Consider the following 20,099-nt stretch of genomic DNA (forward strand, 5'->3'; position numbering starts at 1 on the left):
CCTCAAATTTGGCAGCTCGGATCTTGGTCTCAGAATCAACTGTGGGGATATTTTGCGCTGGTTTCTTTGAGTTCTGTCAGCCAAGCATCTGCTGTGCACTCTTGCAAATCTCAGCACATCACCTTCAATCCCATGTCTCCTGTCCGCTTGAGAGTGTGCATCCAAGTTAAACAGAGTTTCACCCTTGTTGCTCCATCACCAGGGGTCAGACCCTGCACTGGTTTCCATTCCCTGCTTTGCCTTCTCCTGCTTCCAGGTGTCCTGAGGCCTCATCCTGTCTTTGGAAGTAACAGACCTCTCTTCGGCAAGTGTCCTGTGCCAAGGGCTGGGTGAGTGGATGTTTCCATTGCTCTGTACATGGGAGCGAGTGAGTGCAGGTTGCACTTCTTCTCTGCCAACTGGGCATCGATGAATCAACACTATCCAGATACATTTCACAGAAATCTGATATTTGCTTAGCTCTTTGTTTCTATACAGCCGTGGTGGGAGGGATTGTCCGAAGACACCTGTTTTGACATTGTGTTGATATCTCATTTGCAGGCTTTAAGAAGTTTAACAGAATTCATTTACATGTTTTGGGAGTTATACGAAAATGAAGTTATTTTTTGAAACACACTAAATCGACCTAGAAGCCAGACTTGTCAATTTTGGTAACATTTTGTCAGCTCTACGGAAAACCTAGACAGATAGAATGCAAACTAGCAGTCCAAACTGTTAAAGGGGTCATGTCAGCTCTTTACGGTTGAAGCCTCCGAAACCAACAGGAACCATGAAATAACTATTGGAAACATGAAATAACCCCCAACCTTGGATACACTTGTGCATGTGGTGCCCTTTACTCCCAATGACACCTACTGGCCAATGTTGGCATTTCAAGGGGTCACATCCCTCTCTAGGAAAACACAAGAGGAAAGAAACCAAATATATACATTTAGGTTTGAATCCAAAAGCACCTAGAGGCATTATAGCTAGGAGAACCCTGCTGCAGTTATGCTAGTCTATTGAGAACCAGGTGTTCTTCTATCAGTGATGAGAACGCTTAATCATCCGATCATGTTGGGTAAAGCCATTTAACGCAACCAAGTCTGCACCCCCATGATATAGTGCCCCCGGGGGCTTGACTCAAGTGAAAGACGATCCACATAAGCTGTGTCTTTAATGTCATTGGCGACTTTTACAGTACAGTTCACTTTCTGACTTGTACTATTTACCTATACTGTCTTGAAAAACTGAGGCCTAGTACAGAGTCAAGTTCAGTCAAAGATTCCCCTCACTTACCACACTCCCTTCACCCCAGGGAAGACATAAACACCACATTTGCTGAATCTAGCGGAAGGCCATCGTTTCTAGGTGTGAGCTAAGTATTCAATTCCTATCTATTTCAGCCGAGACTATTTGACCTTTAAGGAGTTCACTGTTGTTCACAGAGTGTGAAGCTGGAGGAACTCTGATTCTAGGAGGGGCTTGCTCTTCTCGTACTGGCTTCTTTGCAGCTCAGGTACTGATCCTTCCAAATGGATGCCTGAGTGGAGGGGAGGCAAGGGCAAGTGCTTGCTAGCTAGGCCCAAACCTGGGAAAAGGCTTACCTGGGCTTGGTGAATTTTGGTCTGAATGGCTTGGGAAGGCCCCTTGGGACGTGTGGATTCTCACGACCTCTTCCAAGAACAGGAGCGTTTTGATCATCTCTGCCATCTCTTCTCTTGCAGACGTCAGGGACCTTGGACCCGTTCTTGGAGAAGAGAATTGAGGAACTTCCTCAAGTCCACGTTGGCACTCCGTATGTTTCTGCCAGTATCAGCGAGGTTCAATATGTCTCATGAATGTCTTTTGAGCCTGGTATCCTCTACAGCTGTGTCCACGCCAGTATTCTCCATTGTAGCAGAACATCTCTCATCCATGTGTTCGCATCTCTCCTCAATCCGTGCAGCCAGCTTTTCGGCCAGCTTTTCTTCGTGTCTCCCATAAAGTCGACTTCACCAGGGCTGGGCAATTCTGAAAGTACCTCGGAGCCTCACCAGTAAGCTGATGACAGGCAGATCTTCCACTGTCTGCCCTTTCAGGTTCTGGAAACTGACCCGTGAACTCAGGTCTTTGGGCAGCAGCAGTATCTCAAACTAACACAGCTTCCCGGACCAAACACCTAAGCCAAGCTCCACAGAGGGCGGCAGCCCCTCCATCACACTGATCCACCCACAGAACTCTGCCCGGTTACCTAGGATCCAACAGCCACAACAAGCCTCGCGGTACATACCAACATTCCACCTGGAATCCAACCGGTAACTGCCATCCCCAATGGCTGCTGCATCTTGTCAGTGTTGGGGGAGGGGCTGCATCCGACGAGAGGTTCCTAAGGTAAATGTGATTCTACCCACTAGCGTCCCATGGGCCTTTCTTCTTCCCTCTTTCCTTTTGTTCAGATCTGTATGCACAGAACCACTGGAGGGAAGTGGGTCCCTTTTCAGTTGATGGTTTCACACGTCTTTAAACTTTCTAACAGTTCACAGTACACAGAGACCCACTAAAGGAGACTTATGTTCCTATAATATCCGTACACCCGGAATACATATGCGTCGCCTGATTTCTGCTGAAACACCCGCACTCTCAGGACATGGATCCATTTGTCTCATGGGGGCTGAAATTCCAAGAAATGAAACCAACCCCAATGTGCACTTTACTGTCTGCCTCTTTTGCCCTTAGCACACTTTGGCAGAGCTACTTGCCTTTGTTATAGGCTTCTTTCATTTCTTTCCTACGTAGCGTAGAATATGGCATTCTTCATCCTGTTAGAAGACATACAATTTTACATCACGGACTAGGAATCCATTTGATTCCAAATCGGCATTTGGGTTAGGTCACGATATGCTCTTATGAATCAATATTTACGAATATGAATGCACGCCTCTGATTTCCGAATACAAGTGCGCTGAGTACATGCAAGCCGCGATACTAATTCGATGGGTGCTGAATGATCCTTGACATCACCTTGGGTATTTTCTTTTGAATAATCATGGTTCCCTTGGTAAATTTCAGCCATCCGTACCCTTTTGGTGCTTGTTGGTTGGTTTGATTCTTTGTTGGTCTGCTTCTCGCTAGTTTTGCAAACACGTCAGGCTATGCATCTTTCCTTTCGCTTCAAACAGAGAGTCAAATAAGCTGATTCACTTAAGAGAGTGCTTCCAATCACCTATGATTTCCTGCTTCCCTCTCCCATCTTTAGGGTTTTGATGACCACCTTGCCTTCTTCTTGTTTCTACTTTGCCACTCATGCTCTTCTTGCATTTCCAATGATGGTTTCTTCTTTCCATTTCATCTTGCTGCTTTTCTATTCAGGGTAGATTTCTCAACCATACTTGTAGGATAAGTTTTGAACTGCTGAATTCTTTTAAGATTTGCTGTTCTGTGGGATTCTCTAGTTCTGCCGTTATTAGAAATGGTGGTCATGTGGCATAGTCTACCCTAAGTGGCAGCATTTGGCCATTCAGGTTATGGTCTGTGTCCTGGCACTCCTCCCTGTCCTGCAATATTGCTGCCGAGTTATCAGCTGAAACCCCTCTGGAGGTTCCCTTGTGACTATGTTGTTTCCTCCAGGTGCATTTTAAATCACTGGGATATTCGTGAACTTTGTTGATTTGAATCATACAGCTGCTGGTAGGTCTATTGGGGTTCCACCTCCTTTGGATGCTGTGTAATTCCTGAATTCGCATAGATGATTCTTTCTTGGCTTTCAGCAAGTTTCAGTCTGATTTTTCTACAGATAAATTTTCAGACATTTTTTGTTTCTTTATCTCTTGCTTTTCCATCTGGGACTCTTATGAATTCTAGTCTTTCATGCCCTGTCTTAACCCAGGATTCAACAGCAATGTTTTCATTGGTTTGCACTTGCTTTCCTATGTCCGCTTCTGACCGAGGGATTTCTGTTCCCCTGTCTTCACAGTCATTCACGCGTCCCTCTGCATTATCTAGTCTGCTAAGGACTGAATTTTAGCCCTGATATTATCACATCCATTGAGTTTTCTGATATTTTTTGGCTCGTCTTTAGACTTTCTCTTCCCCTTTTCTGGTATTCTGCCTTGTGTGATTCTGAGACCCTGTTGTTCTTCAGTGTTTTCCTGACCTCCATTTTCAACACTTGGTCTGGATAGCGTTTTGCAGTCTAGTTGTTTGAAAGCTTATCTTTGGGCTTTCAATACCTTTGGAACTGAAAATGGTACTTCCTGTTTCTTCTACTTTACTTCTTCAACTCTACTGGTCAGGTAATATCAGGTATCTAGTGTAGACTTCTAGGGCTTTGTTAAGTGAAAATTTTAGACTCTTGGCTCTACGCAATTCCATGGGATTTCTGTGAGGACAATTTCTCCTAGACATTGATGCCATATTCTGTTCCTGTGTGTGTTGTCTGGTATATCTCCAATTGCTGGTGTTGCATTTGTTGTGATGAACAACCCATACTATTTCGATTAGCATAACTTCATTTTGATTACGCTTATCTCACAGTTCTGAAAGTGCGCAGGACACTTCCTCTTGTGGAAATGAGGCTTCTAAAGGTTCTCAGCTCCGCATTCTGCTCTATGTCATTTTGGAGTGTTTCCAAAACAGCAAACTGAGAGTGCGCTTGTGCTTTGTAGTGCCACGGGAATGTCCCAATGAAAGCAGTTCTTCCCAGAGCTTCTCTGTCTACTGAAACACCAGTGGAAGCACATCCATGGATGTCACACATCAGGGCCTGCTGGAATGATCCCGCAGACCTACCTTGGTTTCCTCGGTGCCGTACCATGCCGGTGCCATCCAAAACGTAGCATCCGCTTTTGGGAGATAGTGCTGAAGGAAATGCTTCCTCTTCTCACGTTGTGGACTTGGACCACACTTCCTTGTCCTCTCATCCCTGTGGCACGGGTGCACGAAGGCAACCACAGAGCTGTTGCGCATCCTGTGCCTCAAACCAAACCATAATCCCAGCCCAGGTTATGAATGTAGCAGATCCTAAGGCTTTTCATTCTGATTTCAAACCCAAGGCCCCCTGGATCCCTCAGACCAGATGCACGATAGCTCTGATTCAGCCCCACACGTGCTCTATTGGCAAAATGCCCAATTAGTCCCTGGTCCTGCAGATGCACTGGGTGTGGCCAGGGGACATATCGGTAATCTCAACCGCGCGACCAGTTTGGTTGCTTTATCATTGGTACACAGTTCGGTTTGCTCTCTTGATTCGACCCACCACATCCCACAACGCACTCCAGATCCCTGAGACTCAGCGTGTGCCATCATCCGTAGCCCTATCCCTCACTGTCCGTTGCCTCTGCTACCTCAAATTTGGCAGCTCGGATCTTGGTCTCAGAATCAACTGTGGGGATATTTTGCGCTGGTTTCTTTGAGTTCTGTCAGCCAAGCATCTGCTGTGCACTCTTGCAAATCTCAGCACATCACCTTCAATCCCATGTCTCCTGTCCGCTTGAGAGTGTGCATCCAAGTTAAACAGAGTTTCACCCTTGTTGCTCCATCACCAGGGGTCAGACCCTGCACTGGTTTCCATTCCCTGCTTTGCCTTCTCCTGCTTCCAGGTGTCCTGAGGCCTCATCCTGTCTTTGGAAGTAACAGACCTCTCTTCGGCAAGTGTCCTGTGCCAAGGGCTGGGTGAGTGGATGTTTCCATTGCTCTGTACATGGGAGCGAGTGAGTGCAGGTTGCACTTCTTCTCTGCCAACTGGGCATCGATGAATCAACACTATCCAGATACATTTCACAGAAATCTGATATTTGCTTAGCTCTTTGTTTCTATACAGCCGTGGTGGGAGGGATTGTCCGAAGACACCTGTTTTGACATTGTGTTGATATCTCATTTGCAGGCTTTAAGAAGTTTAACAGAATTCATTTACATGTTTTGGGAGTTATACGAAAATGAAGTTATTTTTTGAAACACACTAAATCGACCTAGAAGCCAGACTTGTCAATTTTGGTAACATTTTGTCAGCTCTACGGAAAACCTAGACAGATAGAATGCAAACTAGCAGTCCAAACTGTTAAAGGGGTCATGTCAGCTCTTTACGGTTGAAGCCTCCGAAACCAACAGGAACCATGAAATAACTATTGGAAACATGAAATAACCCCCAACCTTGGATACACTTGTGCATGTGGTGCCCTTTACTCCCAATGACACCTACTGGCCAATGTTGGCATTTCAAGGGGTCACATCCCTCTCTAGGAAAACACAAGAGGAAAGAAACCAAATATATACATTTAGGTTTGAATCCAAAAGCACCTAGAGGCATTATAGCTAGGAGAACCCTGCTGCAGTTATGCTAGTCTATTGAGAACCAGGTGTTCTTCTATCAGTGATGAGAACGCTTAATCATCCGATCATGTTGGGTAAAGCCATTTAACGCAACCAAGTCTGCACCCCCATGATATAGTGCCCCCGGGGGCTTGACTCAAGTGAAAGACGATCCACATAAGCTGTGTCTTTAATGTCATTGGCGACTTTTACAGTACAGTTCACTTTCTGACTTGTACTATTTACCTATACTGTCTTGAAAAACTGAGGCCTAGTACAGAGTCAAGTTCAGTCAAAGATTCCCCTCACTTACCACACTCCCTTCACCCCAGGGAAGACATAAACACCACATTTGCTGAATCTAGCGGAAGGCCATCGTTTCTAGGTGTGAGCTAAGTATTCAATTCCTATCTATTTCAGCCGAGACTATTTGACCTTTAAGGAGTTCACTGTTGTTCACAGAGTGTGAAGCTGGAGGAACTCTGATTCTAGGAGGGGCTTGCTCTTCTCGTACTGGCTTCTTTGCAGCTCAGGTACTGATCCTTCCAAATGGATGCCTGAGTGGAGGGGAGGCAAGGGCAAGTGCTTGCTAGCTAGGCCCAAACCTGGGAAAAGGCTTACCTGGGCTTGGTGAATTTTGGTCTGAATGGCTTGGGAAGGCCCCTTGGGACGTGTGGATTCTCACGACCTCTTCCAAGAACAGGAGCGTTTTGATCATCTCTGCCATCTCTTCTCTTGCAGACGTCAGGGACCTTGGACCCGTTCTTGGAGAAGAGAATTGAGGAACTTCCTCAAGTCCACGTTGGCACTCCGTATGTTTCTGCCAGTATCAGCGAGGTTCAATATGTCTCATGAATGTCTTTTGAGCCTGGTATCCTCTACAGCTGTGTCCACGCCAGTATTCTCCATTGTAGCAGAACATCTCTCATCCATGTGTTCGCATCTCTCCTCAATCCGTGCAGCCAGCTTTTCGGCCAGCTTTTCTTCGTGTCTCCCATAAAGTCGACTTCACCAGGGCTGGGCAATTCTGAAAGTACCTCGGAGCCTCACCAGTAAGCTGATGACAGGCAGATCTTCCACTGTCTGCCCTTTCAGGTTCTGGAAACTGACCCGTGAACTCAGGTCTTTGGGCAGCAGCAGTATCTCAAACTAACACAGCTTCCCGGACCAAACACCTAAGCCAAGCTCCACAGAGGGCGGCAGCCCCTCCATCACACTGATCCACCCACAGAACTCTGCCCGGTTACCTAGGATCCAACAGCCACAACAAGCCTCGCGGTACATACCAACATTCCACCTGGAATCCAACCGGTAACTGCCATCCCCAATGGCTGCTGCATCTTGTCAGTGTTGGGGGAGGGGCTGCATCCGACGAGAGGTTCCTAAGGTAAATGTGATTCTACCCACTAGCGTCCCATGGGCCTTTCTTCTTCCCTCTTTCCTTTTGTTCAGATCTGTATGCACAGAACCACTGGAGGGAAGTGGGTCCCTTTTCAGTTGATGGTTTCACACGTCTTTAAACTTTCTAACAGTTCACAGTACACAGAGACCCACTAAAGGAGACTTATGTTCCTATAATATCCGTACACCCGGAATACATATGCGTCGCCTGATTTCTGCTGAAACACCCGCACTCTCAGGACATGGATCCATTTGTCTCATGGGGGCTGAAATTCCAAGAAATGAAACCAACCCCAATGTGCACTTTACTGTCTGCCTCTTTTGCCCTTAGCACACTTTGGCAGAGCTACTTGCCTTTGTTATAGGCTTCTTTCATTTCTTTCCTACGTAGCGTAGAATATGGCATTCTTCATCCTGTTAGAAGACATACAATTTTACATCACGGACTAGGAATCCATTTGATTCCAAATCGGCATTTGGGTTAGGTCACGATATGCTCTTATGAATCAATATTTACGAATATGAATGCACGCCTCTGATTTCCGAATACAAGTGCGCTGAGTACATGCAAGCCGCGATACTAATTCGATGGGTGCTGAATGATCCTTGACATCACCTTGGGTATTTTCTTTTGAATAATCATGGTTCCCTTGGTAAATTTCAGCCATCCGTACCCTTTTGGTGCTTGTTGGTTGGTTTGATTCTTTGTTGGTCTGCTTCTCGCTAGTTTTGCAAACACGTCAGGCTATGCATCTTTCCTTTCGCTTCAAACAGAGAGTCAAATAAGCTGATTCACTTAAGAGAGTGCTTCCAATCACCTATGATTTCCTGCTTCCCTCTCCCATCTTTAGGGTTTTGATGACCACCTTGCCTTCTTCTTGTTTCTACTTTGCCACTCATGCTCTTCTTGCATTTCCAATGATGGTTTCTTCTTTCCATTTCATCTTGCTGCTTTTCTATTCAGGGTAGATTTCTCAACCATACTTGTAGGATAAGTTTTGAACTGCTGAATTCTTTTAAGATTTGCTGTTCTGTGGGATTCTCTAGTTCTGCCGTTATTAGAAATGGTGGTCATGTGGCATAGTCTACCCTAAGTGGCAGCATTTGACCATTCAGGTTATGGTCTGTGTCCTGGCACTCCTCCCTGTCCTGCAATATTGCTGCCGAGTTATCAGCTGAAACCCCTCTGGAGGTTCCCTTGTGACTATGTTGTTTCCTCCAGGTGCATTTTAAATCACTGGGATATTCGTGAACTTTGTTGATTTGAATCATACAGCTGCTGGTAGGTCTATTGGGGTTCCACCTCCTTTGGATGCTGTGTAATTCCTGAATTCGCATAGATGATTCTTTCTTGGCTTTCAGCAAGTTTCAGTCTGATTTTTCTACAGATAAATTTTCAGACATTTTTTGTTTCTTTATCTCTTGCTTTTCCATCTGGGACTCTTATGAATTCTAGTCTTTCATGCCCTGTCTTAACCCAGGATTCAACAGCAATGTTTTCATTGGTTTGCACTTGCTTTCCTATGTCCGCTTCTGACCGAGGGATTTCTGTTCCCCTGTCTTCACAGTCATTCACGCGTCCCTCTGCATTATCTAGTCTGCTAAGGACTGAATTTTAGCCCTGATATTATCACATCCATTGAGTTTTCTGATATTTTTTGGCTCGTCTTTAGACTTTCTCTTCCCCTTTTCTGGTATTCTGCCTTGTGTGATTCTGAGACCCTGTTGTTCTTCAGTGTTTTCCTGACCTCCATTTTCAACACTTGGTCTGGATAGCGTTTTGCAGTCTAGTTGTTTGAAAGCTTATCTTTGGGCTTTCAATACCTTTGGAACTGAAAATGGTACTTCCTGTTTCTTCTACTTTACTTCTTCAACTCTACTGGTCAGGTAATATCAGGTATCTAGTGTAGACTTCTAGGGCTTTGTTAAGTGAAAATTTTAGACTCTTGGCTCTACGCAATTCCATGGGATTTCTGTGAGGACAATTTCTCCTAGACATTGATGCCATATTCTGTTCCTGTGTGTGTTGTCTGGTATATCTCCAATTGCTGGTGTTGCCTTTGTTGTGATGAACACCGCATACTGCTACATTCATAACCTGGGCTGTGATTATGGTTTGGTTTGAGGCTCAGGATGTGCAACAGCTCTGTGGTTGCCTTCGTGCACCCGTGCCACAGGATGAGAGGACAAGGAAGTGTGGTCCAAGAACACAGCGTGAGAAGAGGAAGGATTTCCTTCAGTTTATCTCTCAAAAGCAGATACTACATTTTAGATGGCACCGGCACGGTTCGGCAGCGAGGACACCAAGTTCGGGCTGCGGGTTCATTCCAGCAGGCCCTGATGTGTGACATCCATAGATATGCTTCCACTGGTGTTTCTGTAGACAGAGAAGCTCTTGGAAGAACTGGTTTCAGTGGGACATTCCCGTGGCACTACAAAGCACAAGCGCACTCACAATCTGCTCTTCTGGAAACACTCCAAAATAACATAGAGTAGAATGCAGAGCTGAGAACATTTAGAAGCTCCATTTCCACCAGAGGAATTGTCCTGTGCTCTTTCAAATTTGTGAGATAAGCATAATCAAAATGAAGTTATCCTAATCGAAATAGTATGGGGTTTTCATCACAACAAAGGCAACACCAGCAATTGGAGATAGACCAGACAACACACACAGGAACAGGACATGGCATCAAAGTCTAGGAAAATTTGTCCTCACAGAAATCCCATGGAATTGTGTAGAGCCAAGTGTCTAAAATTTTCACTTAACCAAGCCCTAGAAGTCTACATTAGATACCTGAAATTACCTGACCAGTAGAGAAGAAGAAATACAGTAAAAAGAAAAGGAAGTTCCATTTTCAGTTCCAAAGAGATTGAAGGCCCTAAAGATAAGCTTTCAGACAACTAGACTGCAAAACGCTCTCCAGAGCAAGTATTGAAAATGGAGGTGAGGGAAAAACTGAAGAACAACAGTGTCTCAGAATCACAAAAGGCAGAATACCAGAAAAGGGGAAGAGAAAGCCTAAAGACGAGCCAAATAATATCAGAAAACTCAGTGGATGAGAAAATATCAGGGCTAACATTCCGTCCTAAGCAGACGAGATATTACAGAGGGACGCGTGAATGACTTTGAAGACAGGGTAACTGAAAACCCTCGGTCAGAAGCACACATAGGAAAGCAAGTGCAAACCAATGAAAAGATTGCTGTTGAATCCTGGTTGAAGACAAGGCATGAAAGACTAAAATTCGTAAGAGCCCCAGATGGAAAAGCAAGAGGTAAAGAAACAAACAATGTTTGAAAAGTTATGTGTAGAAGAATCAGACTGAAACTTGCTGAAAGCCAAGATAGAATCATCTAGGCGAATTCAGGAAGTACACAGCGTCCAAAAGAGGTGGAATCCCAATAGACTTAGCAGCAGCTGTATGATCCAAATCAACAAAGTTCATGAGCATCCCAGTGATTTAACATGCGCCTGGAGGAAAGCAACATAGTCACAATAGAACCTCCAGAGGGGTTTCAGCTGCTATCTCAGCAGCAATATTGCAGGACAGGGAGGAGTGCCAGGACATAGAACATAGCTTGAATGGCAAAATGCTGCCATCTAGGGTAGCCTATGCCACATGACCACCATTTCTAATAACAGCAGAGCTAGAGAATGCCACAGACCTGCAAATCTTAAAAGAATTCAGCAGTTTGAAACTTATCCTAAAAGAAATGTTGAGAATTCTCCCCTGAAGGGATAAGCAGCAAGATGAAATGGAAAGAAGAAAACCCTTATTGGAATTGCAAGAAGAGCATGAGTGGAAAGAAGAAACAAGAAGAAGGCAAGGAGGACATCAAAACCCTAAAGATGGGAGAGGGAAGCAGGAAATCATAGGGGATTGGAAGCACTATCTTAAGGGAGTCAGCTTATATGACTCTCTGTTGGAAGCAAACGGAGAGATGCATGGCCTGACGTGTTTGCAAAACAAACGAGAAGCAGACCAAGAAAGAATCAAACAAACAAACAACACAAAAAGGGTAGGGTAACATGAATATTCAAAAGAAATTACTCAAGGTGATGTCAAGGATCATTCAGTACGCATCGACCCAGTATCGCGGCTTGAATGTACTCAGCACAACTGTATTCGGAAATCAGAGGCGTGCATTTATATTCGTAAATATTGATTCATATGAGCATATCGTGACCTAACCCACATGCCGATTTGGAATCCAATGGATTCCTAGTCCGTGATATAGACTTGCAAGTCTTCCAACAGGATGAATGAATGCCATATTCTACACTACGTCGAGAAGAAATGGCACAAGCCTATAACAAGGAAAAGTAGCTCCGCAAAAGTGTACTAAGATCAAAAGAGACAGGCAGTAAAGTGCACATTGGGGATTGTGTCATTCCTAGGAATTTCAGCCCCCTTGAAACAAATGGATAGATGTCCCGTGCATGCGGGTTTTTCAGCAGAAATCAACCGACGGCTATGTATTGCGGGTGTGCCCATATTACAGGAAAAATAGTTTCCCTTAGTGGGTCTCTGTGTACTGTGAACTGTTAGAAAGTTTAAAGACGTATGAAACATTCAACTGAAAATGGACACACTTCCCTCCGTTGCTACAGTGCATACAGAACTGAACAAAAGGAAAGAGGGAAGAACAAAGCCCCATCGGACGCTAGTGGGTAGAATCACATTTACCTTAGGAACCTCTCGTCGGATGCAGCCCCTCCCCCAACACTGACAAAATGCAGCAGCCATTGGGGATGGCAGTTAGCGGTTGGATTCCAGGTGGAATGTTGGTGTGTACCGCGAGGCTTGTTGTGGCTGGTGTATCCTAGGTAACCGGGCAGAGTTCTGTGGTTGGATGAGTGCGATGGAGGGGCTGCCGCCCTCTGTGGAGCTTGGCTTAGGTCTTTGGTCCGGGAAGCTGTGTCAGTTCGAGATACTGCTGCTGCCCAAAGACCTGAGTTCACGGGTCAGTTTCCAGAACCTGAAAGGGCAGACAGTGGAAGATCTGCCTGTCTTCAGCTTACTGGAGAGGCTCCGAGGTCCTTTCAGACTTGCCCAGTCCTGTTGAAGTCGACTTTATGGGAGACACGAAGAGAAGCTGGCCGAAAATATGGCTGCACGGATTGAGGAGAGATGCGAACACATTGATGAGAGATGTTCTGCTACAATAGAGAATACTGGCCTGGAGACAGCTGTAGAGGATAGCAGGCTCGAAAGGCATTCATGAGACATATTGAACCTCGCTGATACTAGCAGAAACATACGGGGGGCCACCGTGGACTGGAGGAAGTTCCTCAATTCTCTGCTCCAAGAACGGGTCCAAGATCCCTGACGTCTAAAGAGAAGAGATGGCAGAGATGATAAAAACGCTCATGTTCTTGAAAGAGGTCAGATAATCCACACGACCCAAGGGGCAATTCCAAGCCATTCAGATCAAAGTGCACCAAGCCCAGGTAAGCCTTTTCCCAGGTTTGGGCCTAGCTATCAAGCACTTGCTCTTCCCTCCCCTCCACTCAGGCATCCATTTTGAGGGATCAGTACCTGAGCTGCAATGAAGCCAGTAAGAGAAGAGCAAGCCCCTCCTAGAATCAGAGTTCCTCTAGCTTCATCCTCTGTGAACATCAAGGAACCCCATAAAGGTCAAATACTCTCGTATGAAATAGATAGGAATTGAATACATAGCTCCCACAAAGAAACGATGGCCTTCCGCTAGATTCAGCAAATGCTGGGTTTATGTCTTCTCTGGGGTGAAGGGAGTGTGGTAAGTGAGGGGAATCTTTGAATGAACTTGAATCTGTATTAGGCCTCCGTTTTTCAAGACAGTCTAGGTAAATATTCGAAGTCAGATAGTGAACGGAACTGTAAAAGTCGCCAATGACATGAAAGACACAGTTTATGTGGACCGTCTTTCAATTGAGTCAAGCCCCCGGTGGCAATCTATCATGGGGGTGCAGACTTGGTTGCATTCAAGTGCTTTACCCAACATGATCGGATGATTAAGCGTTCTCATTACTGATAGAAAAACACCTGGTTCTCAGTAGCCTAGCATAGCTGCAGCAGGGTTCTCATAGCTATAATGCCTCTAGGTTCTTTGGATTCAAAGCTAAATGTATATATTTTGTTCGTTTTCTCTTGTATTTTCCTTGAGAGGGATGTTACACCTTGAAATGCCAACATTGACCAGTAGGTGTCATCGGGAGTAAAGGGCACCACATGCACAAGTGAATCCAAGCTTGGGGGTTATTTCATGTTTCCATTAGTTATCTCATGGTTCCTGTTGGTTTCGGAGGCTTCAACTGTAAAGAGTTGACATGACCCCTTTAACAGTTCGGACTGCTAGTTTGCATTCTATCTGTCTATATTTTCCTTAGAGCTGACAAAATGTTACCGAAATTGACAAGTCTGGCTTCTAGGTCGATTTAGTATGTTTCAGAAACTAACTTCATTTTCGTATAACTCCCAAAACATTTCTATAAATTCTATTAAATTTTTAAAGACTGCAAATGAGATTTCAACACAATGTCAAAACTGGAGTCTTCGGACAATCCCTCCCACCACGGCTGTATAGAAACAAAGAGATAAAAAAAAACACATTTCTGTGAAATGTATCTGGAAAGTGTTGATTCATCGATGCCCAGTTGACAGAGAAGCAGTGCAACGTGCGCTCACTCGCTCCCATGAACACAGCAATGGAAACATCCACTCACCCAGCCCTTGGCACAGGACACTTGCCGAAGAGAGGTCTGTTACTTCCAAAGACAGGATGAGGCCTCAGAACACCTGGAAGCAGGAGAAGGAAAAGCAGGGAATGGATACCAGTGCATGGTCTGAGCCCTGTTGATGGAGCAGTAAAGGTGAAACTCTCTTTAACTTGGATGCACACTCTCAAGCGGACAGGAGACATGGGATTGAAGGTGATGCGCTGAGTGTTAGAAGAGTGCACAGCAGATGCTTGGCTGACAGAACTCAAAGAATCCAGTGCAAAATATCCCCACAGTTGATTCCGAGACCAAGCTCCGAGCTGCCAATTTGAGGTAGCAGAAGCAGCGTTCAGGGAGGGATAGGGCTACGGATGATGGCACACGCTGAGTCTCAGGGATCTGGAGTGCGTTGTGGGATGTGGTGGGTCCTATCAAGAGAGCAAACCGAACTGTGACCCCAATGAGCAAGCAACCACCCTGGCGCGCTCAGTTGAAATTATCGATATGTCCCATGGCCACACCCAGTGCATCTGCAGGACCAGAGACCAATTTGGCATTTTGCCAATAGAGCGTGTGTGGGGCTGAATCAGAGATATTGTGCATCGGGTCTGAGGGATCCAGGGGGCCTTGGGTTTGAATTCAGAATGAAAAGCCTTAGGATCTGCTACATTCATAACCTGGGCTGGGATTATGGTTTGGTTTGAGGCACAGGATGTGCAACAGCTCTGTGGTTGCCTTCGTGCACCCGTGCCACAAGGATGAGAGGACAAGGAAGTGTGGTCCAAGACCACAGCGTGAGAAGAGGAAGGATTTCCTTCAGTTTATCTCTCAAAAGCTGATGCGAAATTTTGGATGGCACCGGCACGGTTCGGCAGTGAGGACACCAAGTTCGGGCTGCGGGATCATTCCAGCAGGCCCTGATGTGTGACATCCATAGATATGCTTCCACTGGTGTTTCTGTAGACAGAGAAGCTCTTGGAAGAACTGGTTTCAGTGGGACATTCCCGTGGCACTACAAAGCACAAGCGCACTCACACTCTGCCCTTCTGGAAACACTCCAAAATAACATAGAGTAGAATGCAGAGCTGAGAACCCTTAGAAGCTCCATTTCCACCAGAGGAAGTGTCCTGTGCTCTTTCAGATTTGTGAGAGAAGCGTAATCAAAATGAGGTTATCCTAATTGAAATAGTATGGGGGGTTCATCACAACAAAGGCAACACCAGCAATTGGAGATAGACCAGACAACACACACAGGAACAGGACATGGCATCAATGTCTAGGAAAATTTGTCCTCACAGATATCCCATGCAATTGTGTAGAGCCAAGAGTCTAAAATTTTCACTTAACCAAGCCCTAGAAGTCTACATTAGATACCTGAAATTACCTGACCAGTAGAGATGAAGAAATACAGTAAAAGGAAAAGGAAGTACCATTTTCAGTTCCAAAGAGATTGAAGGCCCTAAAGATAAGCTTTCAGACAACTAGACTGCAAAATGCTCTCCAGAGCAAGTATTGAAAATGGAGGTGAGGGAAACACTGAAGAACAACAGTGTCTCAGAATCACAAAAGGCAGAATACCAGAAAAGGGGAAGAGAAAGCCTAAAGACGAGCCAAATAATCTCAGAAAACTCAGTGGATGAGAAAATATCAGGGCTAACATTCCGTCCTAAGCAGACGAGATATTGCAGGGGGACGCGTGAATGACTTTGAAGACAGGGGAACAGAAATCCCTCGGTCAGAAGCACACATTGCAAAGCAAGTGCAAACCAATGAAAACAATGCTGTTGAATCCTGGTTGAAGACAAACATGAAAGACTAAAATTCGAAAGAGCCCCAGATCGAAAAGCAAGAGATAAAGAAACAAACAATGTTTGAAAAGTTATGTGTAGAAGAATCAGACTGAAACTTGCTGAAAGCCAAGATAGAATCATCTAGGCGTATTCAGGTAGTACACAGTGTCCAAAAGAGGTGGAATCCCAATAGACTTAGCAGCAGCTGTATGATCCAAATCAACAAAGTTCATGAGCATCCCAGTGATTTAAAATGCGCCTGGAGGAAAGCAACATAGTCACAAGAGAACCTCCAGAGGGGTTTCAGCTGCTATCTCAGCAGCAATATTGCAGGACAGGGAGGAGTGCCAGGACATAGACCATAGCTTGAATGGCAAAATGCTGCCATCTAGGGTAGCCTATGCCACATGACCACCATTTCTAATAACAGCAGAGCTAGAGAATGCCACAGACCTGCAAATCTTAAAAGAATTCAGCAGTTCGAAACTTATCCTAAAACAAAGGTTGAGAATTCTCCCCTGAAGGGATAAGCAGCAAGATGAAATGGAAAGAAGAAAACCCTTATTGGAAATGCAAGAAGAGCATGAGTGGAAAAGAAGAAACAAGAAGAAGGCAAGGAGGACATCAAAACCCTAAAGATGGGAGAGGGAAGCAGGAAATCATAGGGGATTGGAAGCACTATCTTAAGGGAGTCAGCTTATATGACTCTCTGTTGGAAGCAAACGGAGAGATGCATGGCCTGACGTGTTTGCAAAGCAAACGAGAAGCAGACCAAGAAAGAATCAAACAAACAAACAACACAAAAAGGGTAGGGTAACATGAATATTCAAAAGAAATTACTCAAGGTGATGTCAAGGATCATTCAGTACGCATCGACCCAGTATCGCGGCTTGAATGTACTCAGCACACCTGTATTCGGAAATCAGAAGCGTGCATTTATATTCGTAAATATTGATTCATATGAGCATATCGTGACCTAACCCAAATGCCGATTTGGAATCCAATGGATTCCTAGTCCGTGATATAGACTTGCAAGTCTTCCAACAGGATGAATGAATGCCATATTTACACTACATCGAGAAGAAATGGCACAAGCCTATAACAAGGAAAAGTAGCTCCGCAAAAGTGTACTAAGATCAAAAGAGACAGGCAGTAAAGTGCACATTGGGGATTGTATCATTCCTAGGAATTTCAGCCCCCTTGAAACAAATGGATAGATGTCCCGTGCATGCGGGTGTTTCAGCAGAAATCAACCGACGGCTATGTATTGCGGGTGTGCCCATATTACAGGAACAATAGTTTCCCTTAGTGGGTCTCTGTGTACTGTGAACTGTTAGAAAGTTTAAAGACGTGTGAAACATTCAACTGAAAATGGACACACTTCCCTCCGTTGCTACAGTGCATACAGACCTGAGCAAAAGGAAAGAGGGAAGAACAAATGCCCATGGGACGCTAGTGGGTAGAATCACATTTACCTTAGGAACCTCTCGTCGGATGCAGCCCCTCCCCCAACAATGACAAGATGCAACAGCCAGTGGGGATGTCAGTTAGCGGTTGGATTCCAGGTGGAATGTTGGTGTGTACCGCGAGGCTTGTTGTGGCTGGTGGATCCTAGGTAACCGGGCAGAGTTCTGTGGGTGGATGAGTGCGATGGAGGGGCTGCCGCCCTCTGTGGAGCTTGGCTTAAGTCTTTGGTCCGGGAAGCTGTGTCAGTTCAAGATACTGCTGCTGCCCAAAGACCTGAGTTCACGGGTCAGTTTCCAGAAACTGAAAGGGCAGACAGTGGAAGATCTGCCTGTCTTCAGCTTACTGGAGAGGCTCCGAGGTCCTTTCAGACTTGCCCAGTCCTGTTGAAGTCGACTTTATGGGAGACACGAAGAGAAGCTGGCCGAAAATATGGCTGCACGGATTGAGGAGAGATGCGAACACATTGATGAGAGATGTTCTGCTACAATAGAGAATACTGGCCTGGAGACAGCTGTAGAGGATAGCAGGCTCGAAAGGCATTCATGAGACATATTGAACCTCGCTGATACTAGCAGAAACATACGGGGGGCCACCGTGGACTGGAGGAAGTTCCTCAATTCTCTGCTCCAAGAACGGGTCCAAGATCCCTGACTCTAAAGAGAAGAGATGGCAGAGATGATAAAAACGCTCATGTTCTTGAAAGAGGTCAGATAATCCACACGACCCAAGGGGCAATTCCAAGCCATTCAGATCAAAGTGCACCAAGCCCAGGTAAGCCTTTTCCCAGGTTTGGGCCTAGCTATCAAGCACTTGCTCTTCCCTCCCCTACACTCAGGCATCCATTTTGAGGGATCAGTACCTGAGCTGCAATGAAGCCAGTAAGAGAAGAGCAAGCCCCTCCTAGAATCAGAGTTCCTCTAGCTTCCATCCTCTGTGAACAACAGGGAACCCCATAAAGGTCAAATACTCTCGTATGAAATAGATAGGAATTGAATACTTAGCTCCCACAAAGAAATGATGGCCTTCCGCTAGATTGAGCAAATGCTGGGTTTATGTCTTCTCTGGGGTGAAGGGAGTGTGGTAAGTGAAGGGAATCTTTGACTGAACTTGAATCTGTATTAGGCCTCCGTTTTTCAAGACAGTCTAGGTAAATATTAGAAGTCAGATAGTGAACGGAACTGTAAAAGTCGCCAATGACATGAAAGACACAGTTTATGTGGACCGTCTTTCATTTGAGTCAAGCCCCCGGGGGCAATCTATCATGGGGGTGCAGACTTGGTTGCATTCAAGTGCTTTACCCAACATGATCGGATGATTAAGCGTTCTCATTACTGATAGAAGAACACCTGGTTCTCAGTAGCCTAACATAGCTGCAGCAGGGTTCTCATAGCTATAATGCCTCTAGGTTCTTTGGATTCAAAGCTAAATGTATATATTTTGTTCGTTTTCTCTTGTATTTTCCTTGAGAGGGATGTTACACCTTGAAATGCCAACATTGACCAGTAGGTGTCATCGGGAGTAAAGGGCACCACATGCACAAGTGAATCCAAGCTTGGGGGTTATTTCATGTTTCCATTAGTTATCTCATGGTTCCTGTTGGTTTCGGAGGCTTCAACAGTAAAGAGTTGACATGACCCCTTTAACAGTTCGGACTGCTAGTTTGCATTCTATCTGTCTATATTTTCCTTAGAGCTGACAAAATGTTACCGAAATTGACAAGTCTGGCTTCTAGGTCGATTTAGTATGTTTCAGAAACTAACTTCATTTTCGTATAACTCCCAAAACATTTCTATAAATTCTATTAAATTTTTAAAGACTGCAAATGAGATTTCAACACAATGTCAAAACTGGAGTCTTCGGACAATCCCTCCCACCACGGCTGTATAGAAACAAAGAGATAAAAAAAAACACATTTCTGTGAAATGTATCTGGAAAGTGTTGATTCATCGATGCCCAGTTGACAGAGAAGCAGTGCAACCTGCGCTCACTCGCTCCCATGAACACAGCAATGGAAACATCCACTCACCCAGCCCTTGGCACAGGACACTTGCCGAAGAGAGGTCTGTTACTTCCAAAGACAGGATGAGGCCTCAGAACACCTGGAAGCAGGAGAAGGAAAAGCAGGGAATGGATACCAGTGCATGGTCTGAGCCCTGTTGATGGAGCAGTAAAGGTGAAACTCTCTTTAACTTGGATGCACACTCTCAAGCGGACAGGAGACATGGGATTGAAGGTGATGCGCTGAATGTTAGAAGAGTGCACAGCAGATGCTTGGCTGACAGAACTCAAAGAATCCAGTGCAAAATATCCCCACAGTTGATTCCGAGACCAAGCTCCGAGCTGCCAATTTGAGGTAGCAGAAGCAGCGTTCAGGGAGGGATAGGGCTACGGATGATGGCACACGCTGAGTCTCAGGGATCTGGAGTGCGTTGTGGGATGTGGTGGGTCCTATCAAGAGAGCAAACCGAACTGTGAC

At 45.3% G+C, this 20,099-nt stretch overlaps 1 long non-coding RNA gene across 1 annotated transcript in view; it reads right to left on the reverse strand.

The window, feature by feature from the left end:
* Positions 1 to 12,928: 12,928 nt before the first annotated feature.
* The window catches only part of LOC140695264 (uncharacterized), a 62,708-nt gene continuing 55,537 nt past the window's right edge, over positions 12,929 to 20,099 (reverse strand). Inside the window, exons 5-7 of the long non-coding RNA XR_012070960.1 lie at positions 17,632 to 18,276; positions 14,373 to 14,445; positions 12,929 to 13,000 (exon numbers count right to left, since the gene is read on the reverse strand). This is a non-coding gene — a long non-coding RNA (uncharacterized lncRNA). The remainder of the gene's footprint in view (positions 13,001 to 14,372; positions 14,446 to 17,631; positions 18,277 to 20,099) is intronic.

Source organism: Vicugna pacos, unplaced genomic scaffold (assembly GCF_048564905.1).
Source record: "Vicugna pacos unplaced genomic scaffold, VicPac4 scaffold_192, whole genome shotgun sequence".
In the NCBI taxonomy this organism is placed as follows: domain Eukaryota; kingdom Metazoa; phylum Chordata; class Mammalia; order Artiodactyla; family Camelidae; genus Vicugna; species Vicugna pacos.